Genomic DNA, 26895 nt, shown 5'->3' on the forward strand with positions numbered 1-26895 from the left:
CTCATCTGAGTTTATCTTATTTCCTCACGTTTTTCAGTGAATATGGCGCATTCGTGCACTAGAAATACCTCGAGTTTTTCTGTAGTTGTATCTTACCCTTGTTCATAGCTGCTTTAGTGCTGATGGTTGTAACGTGTTGTGGCTAAATTTTTATTCTGTTTTGTTTATCAGCTGCTGTTGTAGGAAATATGATACGTTATCCTGTGTGGCGAAAGATAATATGGTAAGTACAGTATCTAATATAAGATTCACTCCCGCTTTACAATGTGCAGAAATGCTACACATCCTGGAAAATGTCCTGAGAATCGCATCCTGTTTCAGTAGTTGGCAATGATAGCTTCAGGGGATGCAATGTGAATAAATCTCATTACGTTCTCTCGAAGTCTAGTCGGTCCTACACAAGATCCGAATTCTGTGAACTCTCAGTATTTTGTGTGCAGGCGGTCCACAGCAGTGTACCGCAAGCCGTGGGCCGTGGAGCATTTGTTTCCCGCCACAAACTGATGGGTGTGACGTGAACATTTACATACTATTGTAAGGAACCGAGGCATTTCAATTTCATACAAAACGTGAATTTTTAAAGAAATTAAATGTAACTTATTTCCGTAAATTTCAAGTATGAAGCTGTACGTTTTGAGCCATGCATGGCTCGTGTTCGCGCCATCTCTTATTTTATATCCTATTATTTTCTTTTTTTTACCATACTGCCACCCCGTTATGTTAGTTTCAATTACTGATGTCACTGAGTTGCTGCTTTATCTCCCCGTGAGCGGCAGCAGCGGCGCTTATCGATATAATCTTCGGCGTATTATCTTTGCTGAATGCTATTACTTCCCAGTTGTCGTGGGTTGGGAGTTGGTTCGGATCTGCCAGTGAGTTGGGAGGCGGTAGCAGTGCAGTTCGGACCTGGCAGTATTTGACTTAAGACGCGGCAGAAGTTCAGTCGGGGCGTGGCTGCAGTGAGGTCCTGACAGCCATGACTCGCCCGACGCTTGCCACTACATTTCACCTGAGTGCGAAACACCCTCGGTTGGTCGTCGGTCGGTCGCCTTGTCGGACGACGTGCATGTTGGCCGGCGATCGCTTATTTGTTGCCCGCGTGTGCCGACTCGTGATTCGTTCTTGTTATTGCACCGTCGCTGCCGTTAGTATTGTCTAGTCCTTCGTGCAAGTGTTCGTGAAACTGTGTGTAGCTTGTGATGTCGACTGCTCAGTTATTTTAGTGCTGTCTCCGCGCTGATGTGTGGCAGTCGGTCGGTTGGCATGGAGCAGCGAGGAAATCTCTGCGGGGCGTAGTTTGGCCAGACCCGCTGGTGGTCTCTACGCAGTGTCGAAGTGTGTGGGGCTGTTCCCATTGCTACGAGGTCCGTGGCTCACTGTCCCTGTACTCTGCTGTGTTCTGACAAAAGAAACAGATTTTAATATAGCAACAGCCGGCCGCTGAGGCCGAGCGGTTCTAGGCGCTTCAGTGCGGAACCGCGCTGCTGCTACCGTCGTAGGTTCGAATCCTGCATCGGGCTTGAATGTGTGTGATGTCCTTAGGTTGATTAGGTTTAAGTAGTTCTAAGTCCAGGAGACTAATGACCACAGATGTTAAGTCCCATAGTGCTCAGAGCCATTTGGACCAATACAAAACCCCCTGCGGGTTCGGGGGTTAGAACAGGCCCGCGGTATTCCTGCATATCGTAAGAGGCGACAAAAAGGAGTGTCAAACTTTTCGGCCTTATGTGATGGTCCCCCGTTGGGTTTGACCTCCATCTCTCAAAATTTTCCGAAGAGCGAGCCGATTTGGGAAGAGCGCCTTAGTCGGTGCATTGTGTCCATCTTGCGATCAGACCTTTCGCCAGCTTATTCGCCGTTGAATTGCAGTCCTGCCCGCTCTCCATCTCTTGGGCATGACTACGTTCCTACGTGCAGATTACACCTCGCACTGTGCAGTGCCTCTTTCTGCACTGACGGCGACCATGGACCACATGTTACCTAACATCCAGCACGGTAGCCAGTCCGTTGTGGTGGGGCCGCCATGTACCCTGTTGGTTGTAGCCCCCTGACAACACAGGGATCGCTCTACTGATGCCTGCGCCGTTAACTCCCCACGTATGCCAAGGAGTATATGCCCATCTCCCTGGGGCATCGGGGCTCCTGGCAATGGCCATCCTGCCAGGTGGCCTTTGCTGTGGCTGGTTGGCGCCCGTGGGGAAGGCCCTTGGTCGGAGTAGGTGGCATCAGGGCGGATGACCCGCAATGAAGCGTGGTACATCGTCTCTCGCTGGTGGCCAGCCGCCAGCGGTCTCTAAGCGTTCGAGGGCTCACTTTAAAGGTAACGATTATGACCCCAAATCATTCCTCTCCCTGGCCACACCGTGGGAGGAACGAAAGGCAATAAATGACAGTGACACGTATTCGCCCAGGTATCTCGTCTGTACCAGAGCTGATGGGGAATCCTTTGTATCCGTGAAGCCTCAGTTCTTTGTAGAGCATTTAGAGGAGAAGTTTGGGGTGGTGGAGGGCTTGTCCAATATGCGCTCTGGGTCAGTTTTGATAAAAACGGCATCCTCCGTCCAGTCATGCAGGTTACTTGCTTGTGACAAGTTGGGGGATGTTAACGTTATAATCACACCACATAAGAGTTTAAATATGGTCCAGGGTGTTTTTTCCATAGGGACCTACTTTTGCAGTCTGATGACGAGCTGCGCGCCAACTTAGAGCGTAGAGGTGTTCATTTTGTCCGGCGCGTTCATCGGGGTCCGAGGGACAATCAGGTTGCTACCGGTGCCTTCATCTTGGCCTTAGAGGGTGATACATTACCGGAGAAGGTCAAGGTGATGGTCTACCGTTGTGACGTCAAGCCCTATATCCCTCCCCCAATGCGGTGCTTTATGTGCTGGAAGTTCGGCCATATGTCTTCCCGCTGCACTTCCAGCCTCACATGTCGAGATTGCGGACGCCCATCTCATTCTGATACTCCATGTGATCCGCCTCCGATCTGTGTCAACTGTGGAGAGCCTCATTCACCTTGCTCGCCAGACTGCAGGATCTTACAGAAAGAACGCAAAATCATGGAATTTAAGACCCTGGACCGACTGACTTACCCTGAGGCTAAGCGGAAATTTGAACGGCTACATCCCGTGCGCATGATGGCATCTTATGCCTCAACTGTCACTCCTGCTCCAGCTCCTTTAGCTGCGCCACAAACAGTCAGCTCTCAGAGTCAGAGGACCTCACCTGCCCCCTTGACGATGGGGGCCCCTTCTCTCGCTGTTGCTCCCACACTATCTACCTCGGGAGCAGCACCCACTAAACCACCAGGGACACAGGTCCCCACTTCTAAGCCGGAGAAGCGTAAGTCTTCTTCGGCTTCTCTCGCTCGGAAGGGATCCCTTGGGTCACTCCCTTCCCAGGTTCCTACCAGCAGCACAGCAGACACTAACCAGTGGCTGGAGAAGCCACAGGTCGCTGGTCGTCGAGCTTCGCGATCGTCTTCGGTCCCGGAGAGACTGACTCCAATAAGCCCTCTCAGCTACGGCAACCAAAGCAACAGTGAGACAAAACGACACGGAAGACCCGTAAGACCAAGGCACCGGCAGTGGCACCTACTCCACCGCTACCTACAAGCTCTGCGTCTGAGGATGTGGTGGAGATTCTTGCGTCTGCTGAGGACCCTGATCTCGCCAGTCCCTCAGACGCAATAGTTAGCACTTGCCCAGGTGCCCCATCGGAGGCAGCAGGTGACCCAGCGGCGTAATTTGCCTTCCCAGTCCCTTCACGCCTTTTTCAGCCATGGACAATATCATCCTCCAATGGAACTGCAGCGGTTTCTTCCACCATCTAGCTGAGCTCCGACAGCTTATCAGCCTTCACCCTTTCTTCTTCATTGGTTTCCAGTAATGCGAACCCCCGCCCCCCGTGGCTATCGGGGTTATTATAAGAACCGGGCAGCTTATGAAAGGGTGTCTGGTGGCGTCTGCATATATGTCCTTAACTCTCTTCACGGCGAGTCTATCCCTCTACAAACAGCTTTAGAGGCTATCGCTGTTCGGGTGTGGACGCCACAGGCTGTTACCGTCTGCAGTCTTTACCTTCCACCGGAGGATGATGTCGCGCAGAATGTCCTGGCTGCGCTGATAGCCCAATTCCTGCCACCTTTCTTATTACTGGGCGACTTCAAGGCCCATAACCCTCTGTGGGGTGGGTAAGTGGCGACAGATCGAGGCACCACCATTGAGCATTTATTGGCACAGCTCGATCTTTCGCTGTTAAATGATGGTTCCTTCACACACTTCAGTGTGGCGCATGGCACGTACTCCGCCATTGACCTTTCGATCTGCAGCCCTAGCCTCTTACCATCTGTCCAATGGAGAGTGCATGACGACCTGTGTGGTAGTGACCACTTTCCGATCTTTCTGTCACTGCCACAGCGTCAGTCTTCTGGGCGCCCTTGCAGGTGGGACTTGTTTTCCTCCATTGCCGCTATTGAGCCTCTCTCTAATGATGGCATTGATGCGGTGGTTAAATCGGTCACCACGGGCATCGTTACTGTCGCAGACTCTTCCATTCCCCGTTCTTCTGGGTCCCCTCGGCGGCGGACTGTGCCTTGGTGGTCGCCTGAGATCGCTGAAGCGATTAAAGATCGCCGGCTGGCGCTCCAGCGTCACAAGCGACATCCCTGCATTGAACACCTCATTACCTTCAAACGTCTGCGTGCGCAGGCCCGCCGCCTTATCCGCCAAAGCTGGGAGCGGTATGTGTCCACCATTGGCCTCCATGTCTCTCCATCGCAGGTCTGGGCCAAGATCCGACGCCTGTATGGCTATCGGACCCCTGTCAGCGTCCCTGCGCTCTCACTGAATGGAGCAGTTTGTACAGACTCCGACGAAATTGCCAACAGCTTGGCAGAGCATTTTGCTCTGAGTTCCGCTTCTTGCAATTACCCACTGGCCTTTCGCTCCATTAAAGAGCGGATGGAACGTCGGAGCCTTTCTTTTTGCACCCACCATCCTGAATCTTACAATGTTCCATTCAGTGAGTGGGAATTTTGCAGTGCCCTCGCCGCTTGTCCTGATACCGCTCCTGGGCCAAATAGCATCCACTGCCAGATGCTGAAACACCTTTCAGTGGACTGCCAGCGACGGCTCCTCGACCTTTACAGCCGCATTTGGGCCGAGGGTGAGTTTCTGCCGCAATGAAGGGAAAGTATTATTATCCCCATTCTGAAACCTGGGAAGAACCCTTTGGAGGTGGACAGCTACCGTCCCATTAGCCTCACCAACGTTCTTTGCAAGTTGCTTGAACGGATGGTGAGCCGGCGGTTGATCTGGGTACTGGAGTAACGGGGCCTTCTGGCTCCGTCTCAGGGTGGGTTCCGTAAAGTTGAGCCTGGAGTCGGCCATCCGTACTGCCTTTGCACGCCGTCAGCACCTGGTCACTGTCTTTTTCGACATGCGGAAGGCGTACGATACGACATGGCGTCATCACATCCTTTCTACGCTTCATGGATGGGGTCTTCGGGGCCCTCTGCCGATCTTTATCCGCAATTTTCTGTCGTATCGTACCTTCCACGTGCAAGTCGCGGCCTCTCATAGTTCCTCCCGAGTCCAGGAGAACGGGGTACATCAGGGATCTGTCCTCAGTGTCTGCCTGTTTTTAATCGCAATAAACGGGCTCGCTGCAGCGGTGGGAAATTCTGTCTCCGCTTCCCTGTATGCTGACGACTTCTGCCTTTACTACAGCTCTACTGGCATTGCAGCTGTTGAACGTCAGCTACAGGGCGCTATACGAAAGGCGCAGTCTTGGGCTGTAGCGCATGGTTTTCAGTTTTCGGCTGCCAAGTCCCGCGTTATGCATTTCTGCCGGCGGCGAACAGTCCATCCTGAGCCGCGGCTTTATCTTGCCGACGAACTCCTTGCTGTGGTGGAGACCCACAGGTTTTTCGGTGTAGTTTTCGATGCCCGGCTGACTTGGCTGCCTCATATTCGGCAGCTTAAACAGGCGTGTTGGCGGCATCTAAATGCTCTGAGATGCTTGAGCCACACCCGCTGGGGTGCCGACCGATCTACCCTGTTACGGCTCTACCAGGCGTTAATCCAGTCCCGTCTGGATTATGGGAGCCTGGCTTATGGCTCAGCATCCCCATCTGCGTTACAGGTGCTGGACCCAATCCTCCACAGTGGGATACGCCATGCCACTGGTGCTTTCCGTACCAGCCCTGTGGACAGCATACTAGTGGAGGCAGCTGTCCCTCCACTGCGGTTACGGCGCCAAAGTTTGCTGGCCGCTTATGTTCCCCATGTTTTCAGCTTGCCCGGGCATCCTAACTATCGGCTCCTATTCCCACAGTCGCACGTCCATCTTCCAGAACGCAGGCCCAGGGCTGGATATACGATCGCGGTCCGCGTCAGAGAGCTTCTCTCCGGGCTTGGGGCTTTACCTCTTCCGCCTCCTTTCCGGGCACCTCTGCATACACCCCCGTGGTGTGTGCCTCGCCCTCGCCTTCAGCTGGCATTGGCACATGGCCCGAAGGACTCAGTCCCTCCGGAGGCCTTCTGCCGCCGCTTTCCTTCCATCCTCGCGACGTATCAGGGCTCTGGCATTGTTTACACTGACGGTTCGATGGTTGCTGATCGTGTCGGTTATGCGCTAACTCTAGGGGACCATTCCGAACAACGTTCCTTGCCGGCTGGCTGCAGCGTTTAAACTGCTGAGCTGGTCGCCATCTTTCGTGCCCTAGAGTATATCCGCTCCTGCTCAGGTGAGTCCTTCGTTATCTGTAGCGATTCCCTGAGCGGTTTACGAGCTCTCGACCAGTGTTTCCCTCGTTCCCGTCTGGTGATGGCTATCCAGGAGTCCTTGCATACTCTTGCCTCTTGCGGCCGCTCTGTGGTCTTCGTGTGGACCCCGGGCCATGTTGGGATACCCGGCAATGAGAATGTTGACCGCCTGGCAAAAGAGGCCACCAGTACACCATCTCTAGACATTGGCCTCCCGGAGACAGATTTGCGAGCGTTCCTATGCAGCAAAGTTCTAGACCTTTGGGACACTGAATGGCGCGCCCTGCCTTCACGAAACAAACTTCGGGCCTTCAAGGAGGCTACCGGTGTGTGGAGCTCCTCCTTGCGTGTCTCTCGCCAGGAGTCTGTCGTCCTCTGCCGGCTGCGCATTGGGCACACATGGATGACGCACGGCCACCTATTGCGACGTGAGGACCCACCTTTATGTCGCTGCGGCTCCGTTTTCGCAGTGGTCCACATTTTATTGGACTGTCCACTTTTAGCTGTGCTCAGGCAGTCGTTCGCACTGCCTGCCACGCTCCCTGCCCTTTTAACAGATGACTCTGCTATGGCTGACTTAGTTTTACGTTTTATTCGGGCAGGGTTTTTTTATCATTTCATCTGAGTGTTTCTGTTTTATTTTATTGTTTTCTGTTGATTCTGGCCTTTGGCCTACGATTTTAAACTGATTTTTTAATGTGTTTCTAAGTGGTTGGCTTTTCCTTCTTTATTTCTATGGTCGGCCAACCACAGTCACACTCTGTGTGATTTTAGTTCGTTTTGTCTGGTCTTTGTCTAAGTTTCTCTTGTTCTGTGTCGTCTGTGTTCTATTCTGTTAATCGTTTTTATTCTCTGTGGGTGTTTTTAGTATTTGGAAAAAGGGACCGATGACCGTAGCAGTCTGGTCCCTTTACTCCCACAAAACAACCAACCAACCAATACTAACGCAGCGACTGTGCAATAACAAGGACGAATCACGAGTCGGCACCCATAAGCGATCGCCGGACAACATACACGTCGTCCGACAAGACGACCGACCGACGACCGACCAAGGTGGTCCGCACTCAAGTCATACGTATCGACAACCGTCGGGCTAGTCATGGCTGTCCGGACCTCGCTGCAACCGCGCTCCGACTGAACTTCAGCCGCGTCCTAAGTTAAATACTGCCAGGTCCGAACTGCACTGCTACCGCCTCCCAAGTCACTGGCAGATCCGAACTAACTCCAAACACACGACAACTGGGAAGTAAAAGCAGTCAGCAAAGATAATACGTCAGGGCTTACATCGATAAGCGCCGCTGCTGCTGCTCATGGGGAGGCAAAGCAGCAACTGACAACAGAAACTGAAACTATCATAACGAGGTGGCAGAAAAAAAAGTATGTAAAGCAAGAGATGGGGCGAGCACGAGCCATGCATGGCTCAAGACGTACAGCTTATTACTTGAAGTCTAAATAAATAAGTTAAAAATTCACGTTATGTATGAAATTGAAATCCCTCAGTTTCTTACAATAGTATGTAAATGTTCATGTCACACCCTTCAGTTCGTGGCGGGAAACCAATGCCCCACGGCCCACATCTTGCGGTACACTGCTCTGGACCGCCTGCACACAACATACTCAGAGCTCACAGAATTCGGATCATTTGTAGGACCGACTAGACTATGAGAAAAGGTACTGAGATTTATTCACATTGCAACCCCTGAAGCTATCATTGCACGCTGCTGAAACAGCATGCGATTCTCCAGACATTTTCTAGCATGTGTAGCATTTCTGCACATTGTAAAGCCGGAGTGAATCACATATTAGATACTGTATTTACCATATTATCTTTCGCTACACAAAATAACGTGTTATTTCCTACAACAGCAGCTCATAAACGAAAAAGAGTAAAAATTTAGCCACAACAACTTCATTATTGAAACCGACTATATCCTTCTCGTGAAGCGTTCGATAATGTCGTTTGACACTGTACTTCTTCTGTGAAGACAATATTGTATTGTCAACCAAAAACTGAGGTCCATTTTGCGTTCGACTGTGGATTAACAAGTATGGGTTCAAAGGACTTTCGTTTCAACGATTTTAACTCCTCCTCAGCCATTCTTCCAGCCAGTAGTTCAATCACAAACACCGAACGCGATGTCTACACAGACAATAGAAACGACGGGAAATAAATGGACCGAGCGCTCCGAGCGTTGCAGTGACGTGCGTGACTAGGCGAGTAGGTGGTGGGGGTACTGCTGGCTGACAGAGTAGGGTAGAGCCGTGGGCAGGCCTTGCTTTCATCTGCGGGCACCCGCGCTCGCGAAACGGGCTTTGCCCAGGCCCTGCAGTATATAGGGTGAGAGCACTTCGTAACACCACATCTTTTGTGCACGGCTGGCTGTGCATGTATTTACGCTAAAATTTCCCTCTCTTATTATTTTTATTTCCTTGTTTTCATATTTCTTGCAGTTTACACATTATTTGCCTTTTCGTTCGCCGCCAAAGAGACATGTTGTCAGACAATTTCGGTTTAAAAAAATGGTTCAAATGGCTCTGAGCACTATGGGACTCAACTACTGTTGTCATTAGTCCCCTAGAACTTAGAACTACTTAAACCTAACTAACCTAAGGACATCACACACATCCATGCCCGAGGCAGGATTCGAACCTGCGACCGTAGCAGTCGCACGGTTCCGGACTGCGCGCCTAGAACCGCGAGACCACCGCGGCCGGCAATTTCGGTTTGACAATATTGTTTCCATCATGGAATTTCCGTTACTTGAGTATTTGAGCTCAGCTTTTTACACAGCTGTACTCTCCAGTAGTGCAAATATTGTGACAGCTACACCATTATTTTCTATTACAGTGTTATTGCACTGTTTATTTCCCTCGTTATGGATAACTGTAACATACGGAGCGGACCGCTCCTCGAGTGCAAGTAGTGAAACCATCGGGCTCGAAAAAAGGGAACAGAAAATAATTTTGAGACAATATCGTGATGATTATTTATCTTTTTTCTTTTATATGGTGACAAAACATGCCCAATCTCCGAGTGTGTTGTGCGTGGTGAAAACCTAATGCTGCTATGGTTCCCAGTATATGGAAACGACAATCCTCAAAAAAAAAGAAAAAAACGACATTCCTCTCTAATAACTTATGATGCGAATAATTTTCGTCAGCTGTTGTAACAAAATAAAGTGTACTCATAACTACATCGGTACGTGTTCATAAAAAGTATAGGAAGCCAACTATAAGGCAGCTGAACTTATCGTAAAGACCAAAAACGACGGACAATAGCAGAAAATCTTTTATCAACTGCATGTAAGGAAATGGTAAAATTAGTCATTCAGTTGACAAGCTGCTACTGATATTTCAAAAATTCCTCATTCTGGTGACAAAATGAGCTGCCGAGTTAGTGTGATGTCCAGTGGTATCGAAGACATTTTGATGGACAATATACAGAGCGGGTAACATCATTTGTTTATGGTTCATTTAAAATTTTATAATTTCTTTTTCATTTACAATTTTCCCGTATTGGTAATATACTTTCTGTAGATGTAAAGTTAAGTGTGCTATACTGGAGTTTGAAGTTCTTTTCATTGTATTTGAGTCATTTATGTAAAATACTATGTAATTTTTCTATTATGTTAAATAATATTCTGATGACATTTTGTATTTAAAATTATTTGTCTGTATAAATTGTTCATGTTGATGTAAATTTGACAACTTAAGAAATGGTCACGCTTAGAGACAATGTAAGAAATAGATGTTATGTAAAAGTCAGTGTGCTTTTGTTTGAAACGAAAGTGGCTCTGGGGAGTGGAGAAGTTGGCAAGGGAAAATCGGCGCGCTACCTAGAGCAAGCAAGGGAAATTAGTCACACAGTCTGTAGGCAGCAGTGATTGAGGCAACACCTGCGTGGAACAGGAGAAGCTTTGCCTGCAAATTTGCACAAAAATGCCTCGGATGGAGACTGCAAACGGTTTACGGCATACCTGCGAGTTCCTGGACTACTGAATGTAAAATTGAACGATGCCAAGAAGAGAAATTGAGCCCATACAGCAAGATACCTGCAGGCCATACTGTGGGTAGTGGAGCAGTCACAGCTGTTCGCCACATCCAAGCCTACAGGCACCAGATAAGATATTTTTGTACTTTTACTTTCGTACAGCGTGAACCATTAATTTAAAATGTGTTTTAATAATCATTCTTGAAGTTTAAAGAAACTCGTTCATCCTGTTACTTCATCCTAATCATACACCTATATAGGGTTCCTTCCTGGTGTTTGCTTAATCCGAGTATCCTATTTTACACACTTTTGAAGTGCCAAGTTAAAATAAAGAGGCACCATTTAAGTTGTTTTTCTGTTTTATTAACTTTTGTGAAGTTTTATAGTAAAAGTTTGCTTATGTAAAATTCAATCAGAGTGTAGCCATGTTACTAGAATCTGTTAAATGATTATACAGAATTAGTTCAAAAAGTAATAGCTATTGGAATTAAATTTCAGTTAGAAAGAGTTTTTCTTGAAGTGAAATGTTCAGTATAAAAGGCGTGTGCTTTGGTATCTGAGTATTTAATATTTAAGTTTGTCAATTGTGGGAAGGCTTTTCTAAAGGTCCCCCATGGCCAAATTTTTTTTAGCTTCCTTGAAGTTATCTACTGGTGTCTCTCTTATTTAAAACGTAACGTATAAGAGTGAAGTTGAACATTGTTTACCTGGAGTAACATTTATTTGAAGAACCAAATTAAACAATACCAATAAAGTAGGCGAAGTTCATACTTTTGATTTTCCAACACTTCACTGTTTAATTGCCAGGATAGGCTGGCGACCATTAGTACATGTTTTAAACCACTAAATGAACTTGGAACTGAGTTGTCCTAGCTTCAGTGTAATATTATTCATACTTCGTTTCAATCTAACCCCTGGGTAGGATCTTAGGAAAAAAAGTGAATAATCTGATGTACTTATCCATTAGACACAACGCACGCTCAAGTCCTGTAAAAAGGGTAACTCTATTGATTAGCTTTTCCTATTGACAGGACTTTCGTCCCATAGTGTACTTTATTTGGAAACTTAACTAAATTTTAATAGGAGGGTTATACGTAGTTTTTCCCGTGACAGGACTATTTGTTCTGTTGGGGTATAGTATAAGTGGCAACATAGAGACAGGGTTTCCTGTTACTTAGGTAAAAGCAGACTAAATTACAACAGTAGTGGTAGGGTTATAAGCAGTCGTAAATTCTCCCTGCAGATCGACGAGTCCACCGACACTTACCGTCGCGCACAACTCCTTTCCTGCATAGGGTATAATTATGGGGATGTAATTAAAAGTAATTTCTTTTTTGCTACAGAACTCCTCGAGCGAGCAACAGATGAAGAATTATTTGTGCGACTAATGAATATTTGGTCTGTAATGAGTGGTTAGTGTTTGCACAGACGGAGCCGCTTCTATGACAGGTAGAGTGAGAGGGTTCGTTGGCGAAGTACACGAAGTAACTTACGAACCGACTATTGTCTCATTCACCGCGAAGCCTTTGTTGCTAATTAAGTCTTTGCCATCTCCTCAGAAAACTCCTATGGACGAAGTAGTGAAGCCCGTGAATTTCATCAAATCGCGACCCCTAAATATCCGACTTTCTTTCATTTTGTGTTATGAAATGGGATCACCACATTACATTTCTGCTAGATACAGAAGTACGATGGTTGTCAGGAGGTAAAGTGTTAATGCGAATGTCTGAGCTTAGAGATGAAGTACTTGCATTTTTTACTACTGAGGAGAACGAGAATACAGATTTATTTGCAGATGATGAATGAATATCTAATTTGGCGTAACTTTCTGATATTTTCTTATCCTACACTTAAATGAACTACAGGGAAAATTCAAGGTAGAAACAGAAACATTCTGACAAGTACGAATAATTTGTAAGGATTTATTAACAAGTTAAATTTCTGGATACAGACCATTGAAAACAGATTGTCTGAGGTGTTTCCAATTGTATGGCTCCTTACTGACGATAATAAGGTGTTGATGGACTTATTTAAAAACATTTAGTACACTTGCAGCTAATTAAAAAAAATATGTTAAAGAGAATGTTAAGGATTTTGACTGGGTTCGTGATGCATTCGTGGATTCTAAACATCCTCTAAATAATTTGGATTTAGGCTTACAAGAGGAACCGGCAGTTTTGAAAGCGGACAGAACACTGAAATCAAAATTTTTCGAAGTTCCTTAGGATACATTTTAGTTCTCAATAAGCAGACGGCAGTGAATACAATCTATGAGATGATAGTTAATGAATTATTACCATTTTCAACTACTCATTTCTGTGAACTGGGCTTCTCGCTGGTGACTGAAAGTAAAACATCAAAGAGAGAGAGACTGAAATCCATCGATGAAGAAATGAGGCTTACTTTGTCAATGATTCCTCTACGAATCAGCTGTCTGTATGTAACTAAGCAGACTCGTATCACATTGAAGGTGTGAATCAAGTGGAAATGTCGTGTGACTAGGGTCTCCCGTCGGCTAGACGGTTCGCCGGGTGCAAGTCTTTCGATTTAACGCCACTTCGGCGACTTGCACGTCGATGGGGATGAAATGATGATTAGGACAACACAAACCCAGTCCGTGAATGGAGAAAATCTCCGACCCAGCCGGGAATCGAACCCGGGCCCTTAGGATTGACATTCTGTCACGCTGACCACTTAGCTATCAGGGGCGGACATGAAAGAAGTTGTTTACGGTACTTTAAATGTTTTGTGAGAGAATTGAAGTTAGTATGTTATTAATAAATGAATGAGCCTATCCCTGTTTAATATTAATAATTATAATAATAAACAGTAATAAATGATTTCATAACGTCATAATATTTCGTAATATTATGATTTTCACGATTTTGAGGGGACAGACATTTTGGTGTGCCATGTTGAGTCTAGGGAAATCTGGGTGTGTCTTGAGCACTGAAAGGTTACAGAGCACAGGTCTCTACCGTAGATTCCAAGTTTTCGACCTTGAGAACCATATTCCAACTTGGGGTGGGGGTTAGGAAAAACCACGAAGTTGAATAGTTTTCTTTTCAGCTCATCCCTCCAAATGTTTTCCATGCTTTCTAAAAAAAAATTTTAATCATTCTTGTACAGTGTACTGTTTTCTACAATTTTTTCTGTTCAAATGCAATTTTATGAGTACACCACTTGCTTACCAATACGCAGAGCTTCAAACGAGCAATAAACTGTCAAATTAACAAAAAACTGAAAAAAGGACAAGCTTTAGAATTATACCTTTAATTATAATACTTATTTAAAAGTATAGTGCTAAGCGTCTCTGATGGTCAATGCTCAACATCAAGAGCCCCAACTCTTTCTCCCAATGGGGATACACATTCCTACTAAAGTTGCCAAAAACGACAGAAACGCAGGTTTTTCATTTTAGGTGTTTGTAATTGTTAGCGTTAGGAAGTTCATGAACGCCCCTTGTAACTTTCGTTATGCGATCTTCACCCAGCAGAGGTGCGAAACTACACAGACACACACAATTTTTGACCTACATAAAGTGTACTTTAGAAAAATTTCCTTTACATCTGTTTCTCTATTAGTCTTTACCAGCTAAACATATGTTTAAGGCCGGCCGAAGTGGCCGTGCGGTTAAAGGCGCTTCAGTCTGGAACCGCAAGACCGCTACGGTCGCAGGTTCGAATCCTGCCTCGGGCACGGATGTTTGTGATGTCCTTAGGTTAGTTAGGTTTAACTAGTTCTCAGTTCTAGGGGACTAATGACCTCAGCAGTTGAGTCCCATAGTGCTCAGAGCCATTTGAACCAATTATGTTTAAGACATGAAAATGAATGAGAAAAGCATGTAACAAAATACAGACTCACACGGAAAGCTATAGCGCCTTGGCCTCTTTGGTCCATTTGGCAGGTCACACTGAGCTTCAGCTTGTCCCTCCTCAGGAATGATGTCGACGCTTCGGGTTTCCCATCGTTGTAATCCTGCTGAGAATCCTCCTTATTGCGGAAAGGCTGAAATGCGTTCTCACGAGCACTGTCTCAACAATGTTTGCTAATGTCGGAGTACCAGGGTCCTGCTTTTTGAAACTGCCGACCTGTTTGCTACACACTTTTATACTTTTACAAGACTTTGGAGATACTGTTTTAAAGTAGTTGAAGGTCAGCTTAAGAAGTGATTAAGGATTAGTGGAACTAATGATGCTGGAACTACTTTTTTCATTGTTACTATGGGAATCCTCCCTCCTCTTATTAGCACCCATCCCGAAAATCATCGAATCTGTGTTTTCTTTATTTTCTTTTTTTAAATTTATTTTGGCTTTTGGTTTCATGAGTATACAATGAGCCTTAGTGAAATGCCTTAACTAGCATGACAAGCGGATTAGGTTGTGGAAAGGGGCCAAAATGATTTCCTGTCAGTTGCACTCCATATACAAACTTTATTTATCAACAAACAGTATTACAGCAAGGACGAAAAACACTCAAAACTTTAATCGACCTCCTGTGATTAACTTTAGATCGGCTGAAGGCCACATTCAAAATCCAAGACGCAAGGCTTAAGCAAAACTGAAATACAAAGTCTTCTGGAAGTGTCACCCAAGAATATTTTCTAAGTCTTCAATCTAATCGGCTGAAGGTCTTAGCAATTTAATTTTAATGGAATTAAGCTGGAGGTCGCATATTAAGCAATAAGAGAAGTTTCAATAAAAATGAAGAAGTCCTTATCTTAAAACATTTATGCAAATTGGACTGAAGGCAACATTCAAAAGCATAACAATCATATGCCTTAAGGGCAAGAGAAGACGATTAATTAAGAGATATTAAAACTCGGCTGAAGTCCGTCCGTTCACCAACAAATAATTTAACATCTTAAGCCCTAGAAGAAGAGTTTCGATTTCAAAGGGCAGAAGGCCGTATCTTAAAACATTTCATATAAAATAAAGAATAACATCTCATCCCTTAAGGGCAAGACAAGGACATTAATTTAAGAGATGTTAATGAAGTGAAGGGAGACGAAAATTTAATAGTCATGGGTGACTGGAATTAGTCAATAGGAAAAGGGAGAGAAGGAAACATAGTAGGTGAATATGGATTGGGGGGAAGAAATGAAAGAGGAAGCCGCCTTGTAGAATTTTGCACAGAGCATAACTTAATCATAGCTAACACTTGGTTCAAGAATCATAAAAGAAGGTTGTATACCTGGAAGAATCCTGGAGATACTAAAAGGTATCAGATAGATTATATAATGGTAAGACAGAGATTTAGGAACCAGGTTTTAAATTGTAAGACAGTTCCAGGGGCAGATGTGGATTCTGACCACACTCTATTGGTTATGAACTGCAGATTGAAACTGAAGAAACTGCAAAAAGGTGGGAATTTAAGGAGATGGGACCTGGATAAACTGAAAGAACCAGAAGTTGTAGCGAGTTTCAGGGAGAGCATAAGGGAACAATTGACAGGAATGGGGGAAAGAAATACAGTAGAAGAAGAATGGGTAGCTCTGAGGGATGAAGTAGTGAAGGCAGCAGAGGATCAAGTAGGTAAAAAGACGAGGGCTAGTAGAAATCCTTGGGTAACAGAAGAAATATTGAATTTAATTGATGAAAGGAGAAAATATAAAAATGCAGTAAATGAAGCAGGTAAAAAGGAATACAAACGTCTCAAAAATGAGATCGACAGGAAGTGCAAAATGGCTAAGCAGGGATGGCTAGAGGACAAATGTAAGGATGTAGAGGCTTGTCTCACTAGGGGTAAGATAGTTACTGCCTACAGGAAAATTAAAGAGACCTTTGGAGAGAAGAGAACCACTTGTATGAATATCAAGAGCTCAGATGGCAAGCCAGTTCTAAGCAAAGAAGGGAAGGCAGAAAGGTGGAAGGAGTATATAGAGGGTTTATACAATGGCGATGTACTTGAGGACAGTATTATGGAAATGGAAGAGGATGTAGATGAAGATGAAATGGGAGATAAGATACTGCGTGAAGAGTTTAACAGAGCACTGAAAGACCTGAGTCGAAACAAGGCCCCGGGAGTAGACAACATTCCATTAGAACTACTGATGGCGTTGGGAGACCCAGTCATGAGAAAACTCTACCACCTGCTGAGCAAGATGTATGAGACAGGCGAAATACCCACTGACTTGAAGAAGAATATAATAATTCCAATCCCAAAGAAAGCAGGTGTTGACACATGTGAAAATTACCGAACTATCAGTTTAATAACTCACAACTGCAAAATACTACCGCGAATTATTTACAGACGAGTGGAAAAACTGGTAGAAGCGGACCTCGGGGAAGATCAGTTAGGATTCCGTAGAAATGTTGGAACACGTGAGGCAATACTAACCTTACAACTTACCTTAGAAGAAAGATTAAGAAAAGGCAAACGAACGTTTCTAGCATTTGCAGACTTAGAGAAAGCTTATGACAACGTTAATTGGAATACTCTCTTTCAAATTCTGAAGGTGGCAGGGGTAAAATACAAGGACCGAAAGGCTATTTACAATTTGTAGAGAAACCTGATGGCAGTTATAAGAGTCGAGGGGCATGAAAGGGAAGCAGTGGTTGGGAAACGAGTGAGACAGGGTTGTAGCCTCTCCCCGATGTTATTCAATCTGTATATTGAGCAAGCAGTAAAGGAAACAAAAGAAAAATTCGGAGTAGGTATTAAAATTCATGGAGAAGTAAAAAATTTGAGGTTCGCCGATGACATTGGAATTCTGTCAGAGACAGCAAAAGACTTGGAAGAGCAGTTGAACGGAATGGACACTGTCTTGAAAGGAGGATATAAGATGAACATCAACAAAAGCAAAACGAGGATAATGGAATGTAGTCAAATTAAATCGGGTGATGCTGAGGGGATTATATTAGGAAATGAGACACTTAAAGTAGTAAAGGAGTTTTGCTATTTAGGGAGTAAAATAACTGATGATGGTCGAAGTAGAGAGGATATAAAATGTAGACTGGAAATGGCAAGGAAAGCGTTTCTGAAGAAGAGAAATTTGTTAACATCGAGTATAGATTTAAGTGTCAGGAAGTCGTTTCTGAAAGTATTTGTATGGAGTGTAGCCATGTATGGAAGTGAAACATGGACGATAAATAGTTTGGACAAGAATTAGAAGCTTTCGAAATGTGGTGCTACAGAAGAATGCTGAAGATAAGGTGGGTAGATCACGTAACTAATGAGGAGGTATTGAATAGGATTGGGGAGAAGAGAAGTTTGTGTCAAAACTTGACTAGAAGAAGGGATCGGTTGGTAGGACATGTTTTGAGGCATCAAGGGATCACAAATTTAGCATTGGAGGGCAGCGTGGAGGGTAAAAATCGTAGAGGGAGACCAAGAGATGAATACACTAAGCAGATTCAGAAGGATGTAGGTTGCAGTAGGTACTGGGAGATGAAGAAGCTTGCACAGGATAGAGTAGCATGGAGAACTGCATCAAACCAGTCTCAGGACTGAAGACCACAACAACAACAATACTCGGCTGAAGGCTGCATATCAACAAATATGTTTAATGGCTTAAGGCCTGGAAAACATTTCAATCTAAAAGGCAGAATGCCTTATCTTAAAACCTCTCCAGTAAAATTCGGCTGAAGGCCCCATATAAAAACAAGAACACTAATTTAAGAGATATTGATAGCTGAAAGCCACACATCAACCAAATAACTAAAATCCAAACGGGGAAATTACTACATAACACACAATGAACGGCGCTCGGAAGTTTCCAACGGTCGGCCTGCGATTGTAACGCTAACGCACGTTTAGGTGAGACAGGCAGCCTGTCCAACGTCTTATTAATCTGGAGGCAACCCAACCGACAGACAGCCGACCGACCAATCAACAAAATCAGTTCCACTCCACGCGACCAGCAAAACGACCACATGATTTCAGTACACGACACACAGAATACTGGCGGCCACAACGACCACCAACACCTCAGCTGTCGAACTACACGCCGCGCTGGACAGCAACAACACGACGAAGAAAATAACTGCCTAAAATTACGGTAACGACCAGGACCGGTGAACGGAACGTCAGCGGCCACAAGCCAGAAGATACCGCTGGTGAACTTCCATAACAGGGAATAAATTAAGCTAAATTTCACAGGAAGGCGGCTGGAATCTTAGCCGACTTAAATACACACACGTTGTTGCTCTCGGGAATGTCCCAAAAGCGACAACCAGGATCAAACGAAGAAATGTAAACAGTTGAGGCTCGGTATTAAGTTAATTGAGGACCCAACTCTCATGTCCGAGATCGGTGGGGGACGACCTTCGCAGCACTCTCAAGCAGCACCTCACACTCAAACCGCCAGAAGCTCCAGCCCGACGCCGTGCGACGCGCCAAGTGTGATGTAATAAAATAAAAGTGATGTTGTTATTCAGTGAAAAGTTGGAATTCGATATTTCGTTTACTGTTTTAACAATCACAATTGGCGTAAAAATCATGGATTGACCATTGTCATAAGATATTGCATTATGAAATGTGAATAGTCTTTACTTGCAGTTTCGCGTGCCTTGAGGCAGTGACAGCTAGCGTGCTATTGATTAAGAAATTGCATTATGGTCTTTCTAATTACTTCATGAACGTAGATACGATTATACTCGGTTGTGAAGTTCTTGTTATGACAAAACAATTTCCTAACGGACCAGAAAGTTCTTAATGGCGCAAGAACAACTGCAACATCACACAAAAAAGGAATTTAATATGAAAACAGATGCAAGAAGACGATAAAATAGTTTTTTCTTTCAATGTAACACACCCATTGGACTGCTGATCTTGGTGTCCGTAATCTTAGCAAAATGCATGATTAAAATGCAAATAATACTGAGAAGATGATAGGAATGAGCCCTGCTAAATGATTCAATATTTACAGAACAAATATTTATTATAACTAAAACATATATCGTACCTTATGCATAGTACAACAATGACGGTAGATTCTTATGTCCGTTTCATGTCCATTGAGCGCTCTTTTATATAGGCATTGTCCTCTTCAGTCGCCCGTGCGTCGTCACGATAAGTTATAACAGTTCTTCTTTTTACACTTCACTCAAACTTAGACGTAACACGTTTTTATACATTTAGTACCGCCACAAATCTGCGTCCTTCTTACTTAAGAAAAACAGTACAAGTGTGTAGCGCTCAAGGCTTCATTTGATCTCCAGCGAACAAAATAGTGAAGGATCGCATATCGATCTGTATTCTTCTCAGTTTATATTCCCGCTCAAAGACGACGAATTACATTATGCAGGAAATTCCACCGTCGCTATGCGACGCCTTATTATACATTAATCAGTCTTTATAAACAAGTACTCGCCTTCTGGCTGAAAGTGTTAACTATTTGCTGTTTTAATGAAGTCAAAAATAACGAATATCACACCGCCTCCCATGAGGAGAGAGGGAATACTGAAGGATTGCCTCGATCCTCATGTCATCATGAGATATTCGTGATTTTTGGTATGACACATACTATTCCTTCGGAAGTTACTGGCGTACTAAGTACATTAACTCAAATTACATGTATAAACATATATCAGATAGTTATCATTATCGAAAATAAAGTTTTTCATTGTTTGTTCATCAGTCACTTCATTCCTTAATACTACGATTCACATTTATGTGCATATTTAAGATTGTTCCATATTTGCTTATAACAATAAGTGACTGTCCATTTCTGACTTCGGGGGATAGAAGACATTAATGACATTTATGATGAGCAGGTTCAGGCTTCATTAAGATTTCTATTGCCAACATTCCTGTCACAGCCATTGTTGATACAGGAGCAAACATCAATGTCATGTCTTCATCTCTCTTCAAACAGGTGTCTTGTGTTTCAAAAATTTTATCATTGCCGATTCAGGGTTGCTCCATATCGGGAGTGATTGGTCCATTGAAACAGAGAGTTAGTTTTCTGACGTAGCTTCAACTGCAGATAGAATCTGTTTTGGTTTCTTGCCACTTTCTAATTGTACAGAACTTGTCAGTTCCATGTCTCTTGGGCATGGAGTTTCTTCGACAAACAAAAGCAGTGACAGGTACTGAATTTGGAGTGTGTGCCTTTATCGTAAATCAACAACCAGTTGTTGTTAACTTGTTAAGGAGTAAAGTGAAGGCGGTCTTGACATTGCATCATGTTTGGAGATGACAGAGGACAAAAAACCGTGGTTTTATCAGACAAATGACCAGACTAAAGGGGATAACATTAATTACATTGAGTATGAAGATTTACTTCCTGACAAAGTCGAGATCGATACTAAAGCCAAGGAATCGACTGAACTCAGGGAGGAGGAGGAAGATGAGCTGTTTCATTTAATACTAAGTTACATTAAAATCTTTTCAAGGAAACTAAGAGCAACAAAAGGGTTCTAGTATAAAATGGAAGTGCTTCTCCACTCAACGTTCTGCAAAGCAAGCTATTCAGTATTCAGTACCCTACGCCCGACGAGAAGCTGTAGAGCATGAGATTAGGAAAATGCTGTGTTGGCATGTTATCGAGCTATCGAATTCGCCGTACTCAAGTCCCTTGTTGTCCGTGCTTAAACAGGACGGCAGTGCCAGACTAGTACTGGACTCCAGATCAATAATCAAAATAACTGTACCGATAAGGACTCGGCCTGAAGCGCGTGAGGACCACTTCCAGAGATTTCATGGCATTAGAGTTTTGAGTACACTTGATTTAACAAGTAGCTACTGGCAGGTGAAATTGGCGAAGCAATCCAGGAAATATACTGCTTTTATAATTGACGGCTGCTCATATTAGTTTAAGGTCATGCCTTTTGGTTTAAATGTAAGCTGGGGAATATTTATTCCTGCTGTCGATTTTGTGTTACGACCTGAACTTCTGGATGTGGTAACTGTTTATGTAGATTACGTGTTGATAGCCACTAAGAACTGGGTAGATCATTTAGCTATTCTACGAAAGGTGTTTCAGAGATTTCAAGAACATGGTGTTACAGCAAATCTGAAGAAGTCAGAATTTGCAAAAGGTGAGGTAAAGTTTTTAGGTCATGTGATTACACCTGAAGGGAATAAACCTGACCCGGAAAAGTTGTCTGCGATTAAGAATTTCCCTACACCGGTAACTAAGTGGCAACTACGAGGATTTCTCGGTCTATCGTCTTTCTTTCGACGATTTCTGCCTGGCCATGTAATGAATAATCCTACTTTGCATTTTCTTCTGAAGAAAAGTACGCACTGGAATTGGACAACAGAGTGTCAGAAAGCTTTTCGGGCAATTAAAGATGATATTTTAAACAGTAACATTCTCTGTCATCCACAAATGGATAAAGAATTTTGCATCATTTCAAACGCTTCGTTTGTTGGAATTGGGACTTGTTTGTTTCAGATTGAATTAGTAGACGAAACAGAGCAAATGAGAGTGATTAGTTTTGCGAGTAGGGTCTTAACAGAACGTGAAAAGTCCTATTCACTTACTGAGCTGGATGCACTTGCACTAATCTGGGCCTTCAAGAGGTTTAATAATTACATTTTTGGTAGAAAGATAAAAGTATTTACTGACCATCAAGCACTTTCGTATCTTCTGACCTGTAAATTACAACATCCGTACCTGACCAGGTGGTGTTTATTTTTGCAAGAATACGACTGTCATATTGTGTAGATAAAGGGCAAGGATAACATTATTGCAGACGCACTTTTTCTTTCACCAGCAGGTCTGCCAGAGACAAGTGAGTTGGTAGAACAAATGTCGAATTACAAAGTTCTTCTTATGCAGGATCCCATTCATAGGAAATACTTCTTTCAACTGTGCAAGCAAATCCAGACACTACAGAGCACAGATCCTAAGTGGGGAAAAGTAATAAGGATTCATCAAGAAAATCCGAACCATAAGTTGTTCTTCAAGATTCATAATCAGGTATTATTTCATCGCACCTCTGTGTCATCAGACAACTAGCTTGTTTGAATACCGAGCAGTTTCGTCGAACATCTTTTGTCATATACCCACATTTCTTGGGGTCACTACGGTTCAGAGAAGTGTAAAAAGGAGATTGCTACTTACTGTTAAGTTCCCAACCTACATCGTCGGATACACAAGTTCCTAAAATTCTGTGTCATCTGCCAAAAGGCGAAAGCTGTGCATATTCCTACTTTAATTTCATTGAACCCGATCGTCGCAGGAAGACTAATCAGCTCATTAGCATTGACCTGGCTGGTCCTCTGCCGGTGGGTAGGGGAGGTGTCAAATACCTCGTTGCTGTTTCGACAACTTCACAAAAAATATTCGAATGTATGTTATGAAGACATCATGTGCTCCACCTGTAATACGCCGTCTTGAAAGTGTTAACCATTTGCTGTTTTAATGAAGCCAAAAATAGCTAATATCACAGGGGGCTTGCTTGCTGCACCACGCCAACCGACCGACTGGAGTGCTGGTCCGTTCGCGACTGCACTGCTGGTGCGCCTCCCACTCACTGACTGGCTGTGCGGACCTCCCAGGGGCTCTGTCCCCGTCTGCACTTCTGCTGCGTTCCAACTCCGTCTGACTGCCAGACACACGATGACCCGGTCGCCCAGAGGTAGTACGACAGTGCACTTGTCGATGCGCGCTGCTGCTGCCGCTCATGGGCAGGCAAGACAGCAATTCAGAGACACCAGTAATTGAAATTAAAATGACGAGGCGGCCGTACAATAAAAAGAAGATGTTAAATAATAGATGGCACGAACATGAGCCAAGCACGGCTCACGTAGTTTTAGCAGTAACGTCCCAAGCGATTTTTCATAGATCACTAGAGTTTATTATTACTCTATTTCTAATAGGAGTGGTTTAGGTGAATAAAACGGTATCTAGTTGCTTTTTCCCGAAGCTGCAGTGGTTTTATACCTCAGTAGCCACTGGAACATGACGTGGTCTTATAATAATCCTGCTTCTTTCGTGGTAGCAGTCTCTGAGATCTCTCCTGCGCCTTTGAGTTATGGATTCGGTAGTCAGGTTTTCGTCTACTGTTTGTGTTACAGACCCTGATTTTGAGGATGCTATTTTAGAATGGTTTGAGGACAGTTTAAGAAGTGATGTTGGATAAGATAGTGAGAACGAAATTAAAGTGAACGTAACAGAAAATAGGAACAGTGCAAAGGGAAGACGAATGTGGTTTGCCACATGTGATTTCCTTGAATGAAACAAATGATGAGAGTGATGAATACAAAAATGTGAAGGCTGAATTTTTAACTAATGGTTCTGCTAGAAATGGCAGGGGTAAAATACAGAGAGCGAAAGGCTATTTACAATTTGTACAGAAACCAAATGGCAGTTATAAGAGTCGAGGGACATGAAAGGGAAGCAGTGGTTGCGAAGGGAGTGAGACAGGGTTGTACCCTCTCCCGATGTTATTCAATCTGTATACTGAGCAAGCAGTAAAGGAAACAAAACAAAAATTCGGAGTAGGTATTAAAATCCATGGAGAAGAAATAAAAACTTTGAGGTTCGCCGATGACATTGTAATTCTGTCAGAGACAGCAAAGGACTTGGAAGAGCAGCTGAACGGAATGGACAGTGTCTTGAAAGGAGGATATAAGATGAACATCAACAAAAGCAAAACGAGGATAATGGAATGTAGTCCAATTACATTAGGAAATTTGGGGAGCAAAATAACTGATAATGATCGAAGTAGAGAAGATATAAAATGTAGACTGGCAATGGCAAGGAAAGCGTTTCTGAAGAAGAGAAATTTGTTAACATCGAGTATAGATTTAAGTGTCAGAAAGTCGGTTCTGAAAGTATTTGTATGGAGTGTAGCCATGTATGGAAGTGAAACGTGGACGATAATTAGATTGGACAAGAAGAGAATAGAAGCTTTCGAAATGTGGTGCTACAGAAGAATGCTGAAGATTAGATGGGTAGATCACATAACTAATGAGAAGAAATTGAATAGAATTGGGGAGAAGAGGAGTTTTTTGCACAACTTGACAAGAAGAAGGGACCGGTTGGTAGGACATGTTCTGAGGCATCAAGGGATCACAAATTTAGCATTGGAGGGCAGCGTGGAGGGTAGAAATCGTAGAGGGAGACCAAGAGATGAATACACTAAGCGAATTCAGAATGATGTAGGTTGCAGTAAGTACTGGGAGATGAAGAAGCTTGCACAGGATAGGATAGCATGGAGAGCTGCATCAAACCAGTCTCAGGACTAAAGACCACAACAACAACAGAAATGTTCCATCAGCTTTCGGGCGTGCACGAAAGATGATGGAACATTATGTCCGCCGGGAAAACTTCAAGAATCACAACAGAAATGATTGAAACAAATACTGCTGATCGACGAAGCCTCTTCCAACGATGGCCAATGGCTTTGTCCCTCCGCAAGCTGATTGCGTTTGTCCATCATAATTCCTACAAAAATAATTCTCACGAGAACGGCTTCAATCTTTTGAAGAAGCTTGCAAACTCACTGCTGACACCACAGATAAAAAGCAAGTCAACAACTCTCACATACTCCATGAACTTCGTGCATCCATTAACCATGTTTTGGGTGTAGGAGAACCAAGAGTAGTTGTCGTTGTAGAATGACTATAGAAACACAAAACGTGCTCCATTCTGACGGAAAAAAAAAGAGAAAGAGGAGTTATATTTCCATTGTGCTAGAAGTCCATCTAACCTGAATTCTCTTAAAAAATTTCCAGCGAGTGCAAAGAAAACATCTGAGAAGGAAATTAAAAACCTAAAAAGGACTAGCGTAATATTAATTTTTTGTACGTTTTATGGCAGTTTTGTATATTTCAGTATTACATGTGTAATCCACCATAAACGGCCGGGGTGGCCGAGCGGTTCTAGGCGCTACAGTCTGGAACTGCGCGACCGCTACGGTCGCAGGTTCGAATCCTACCTCGGGTTTGGATGTGTGTGATGTCCATAGGTTAGTTAGGTTTAAATAGTTCTAAGTTCTAGGTGACTGATGACCTCAGAAGTTAAGTCCCATAGTGCTCAGAGCCATTTTTGTGATACACTATAAAAATTTAGCGAAAAGTAAAATTTGTAATTCAGGGTATATGAGTTTCAACAGCATTAATATTATCAGGTACTTCTATGCGTATTCGTGAAGTTTTCTGTTTAAGTGCGCTTTTTTCATAAAAATGAACTCTAAAATTCATTTGAATATACATTTTTTTGTGAGGTATTTACATAAAAATCTGAACTCTTTCGCTGAAATTTCTGAATGCAATGTCTGTCAGACTGCTCCTGGGACAGAGGGTGACAAAAAATGACGTGGGAAGTTGAGGGTTAATCACGTCAGTAACAATGGAAGCTGCTGCTCAGCGTGCGTACCAAATGGCGCGGCCTCCAGATGTGTAGGTGACGTGGTAGGGGAGGGCAGCCTCGCGGATAGGGGAAGCGCAGTCCGATGTGCAAGAAAGCACAGCTTCTGAGTTACAAGTAGCGAGTCAGCAGACGGTCCTGTTGCAGGCTGCGCCAGTACGACCAACAGTTCGGCATATCAGTAGCCTCTGACTAGAGTACCGAATAATAGAGTGATCGTGTAAACAACAGAAACGATGCTTCTAATGGATGAAGGGAACATCACAGCAGGTAGCAGCAAACTACCTAGTCTGTGATAAACATTCCCGGTCCAGGAAAACGTACTGGGTTCTATTACTGAACAAGTCTTCAGGCCACTCACACATCTAGGAACCTGTCCCGTATGCTCGCCTTTCGTTAATAGTCTGCCGTGAGGCACCGTGTCAGGTCCTTCCAGGATATCTAGGAGTATGGAACCTACCTGTTGGTATTCGCCCATGCTTCACGGGTTATCGTGTCAGTTTCATACGAGCGATGTTTTCTAAAGCCATGTTGACATGTGGACAGAAGGATGTTACAATATTGGAACTCAGAATATGTTTGCGAGTTCTGCAGCAAGCCCATGTGAAGGATATTAGTGTGTAATTTTCTGGGTCCGTTCTTTTACCTTCACCGGTACATTTTTCCTGTCGTTTGGGGCTGTGGATTGGTGGAAAGGCTGGCGATAAAGGCAAGTTAAGTAATTGGCCAATGCCGTAGAGAACGTTCTGTAAAATGGAAGTGGCATTCCATCTGGACGTGGAGGCGTATTTGTTTTCAACTCCTTCGGTTGCTTCATTACTCCAGGGATGACTATTACTACGTTTTTCACAGGAAGTCTGTGCCACGGTCAA

Source organism: Schistocerca nitens, chromosome 8, assembly GCF_023898315.1.
Source record: "Schistocerca nitens isolate TAMUIC-IGC-003100 chromosome 8, iqSchNite1.1, whole genome shotgun sequence".
Taxonomy (NCBI): Eukaryota; Metazoa; Arthropoda; class Insecta; order Orthoptera; family Acrididae; genus Schistocerca; species Schistocerca nitens.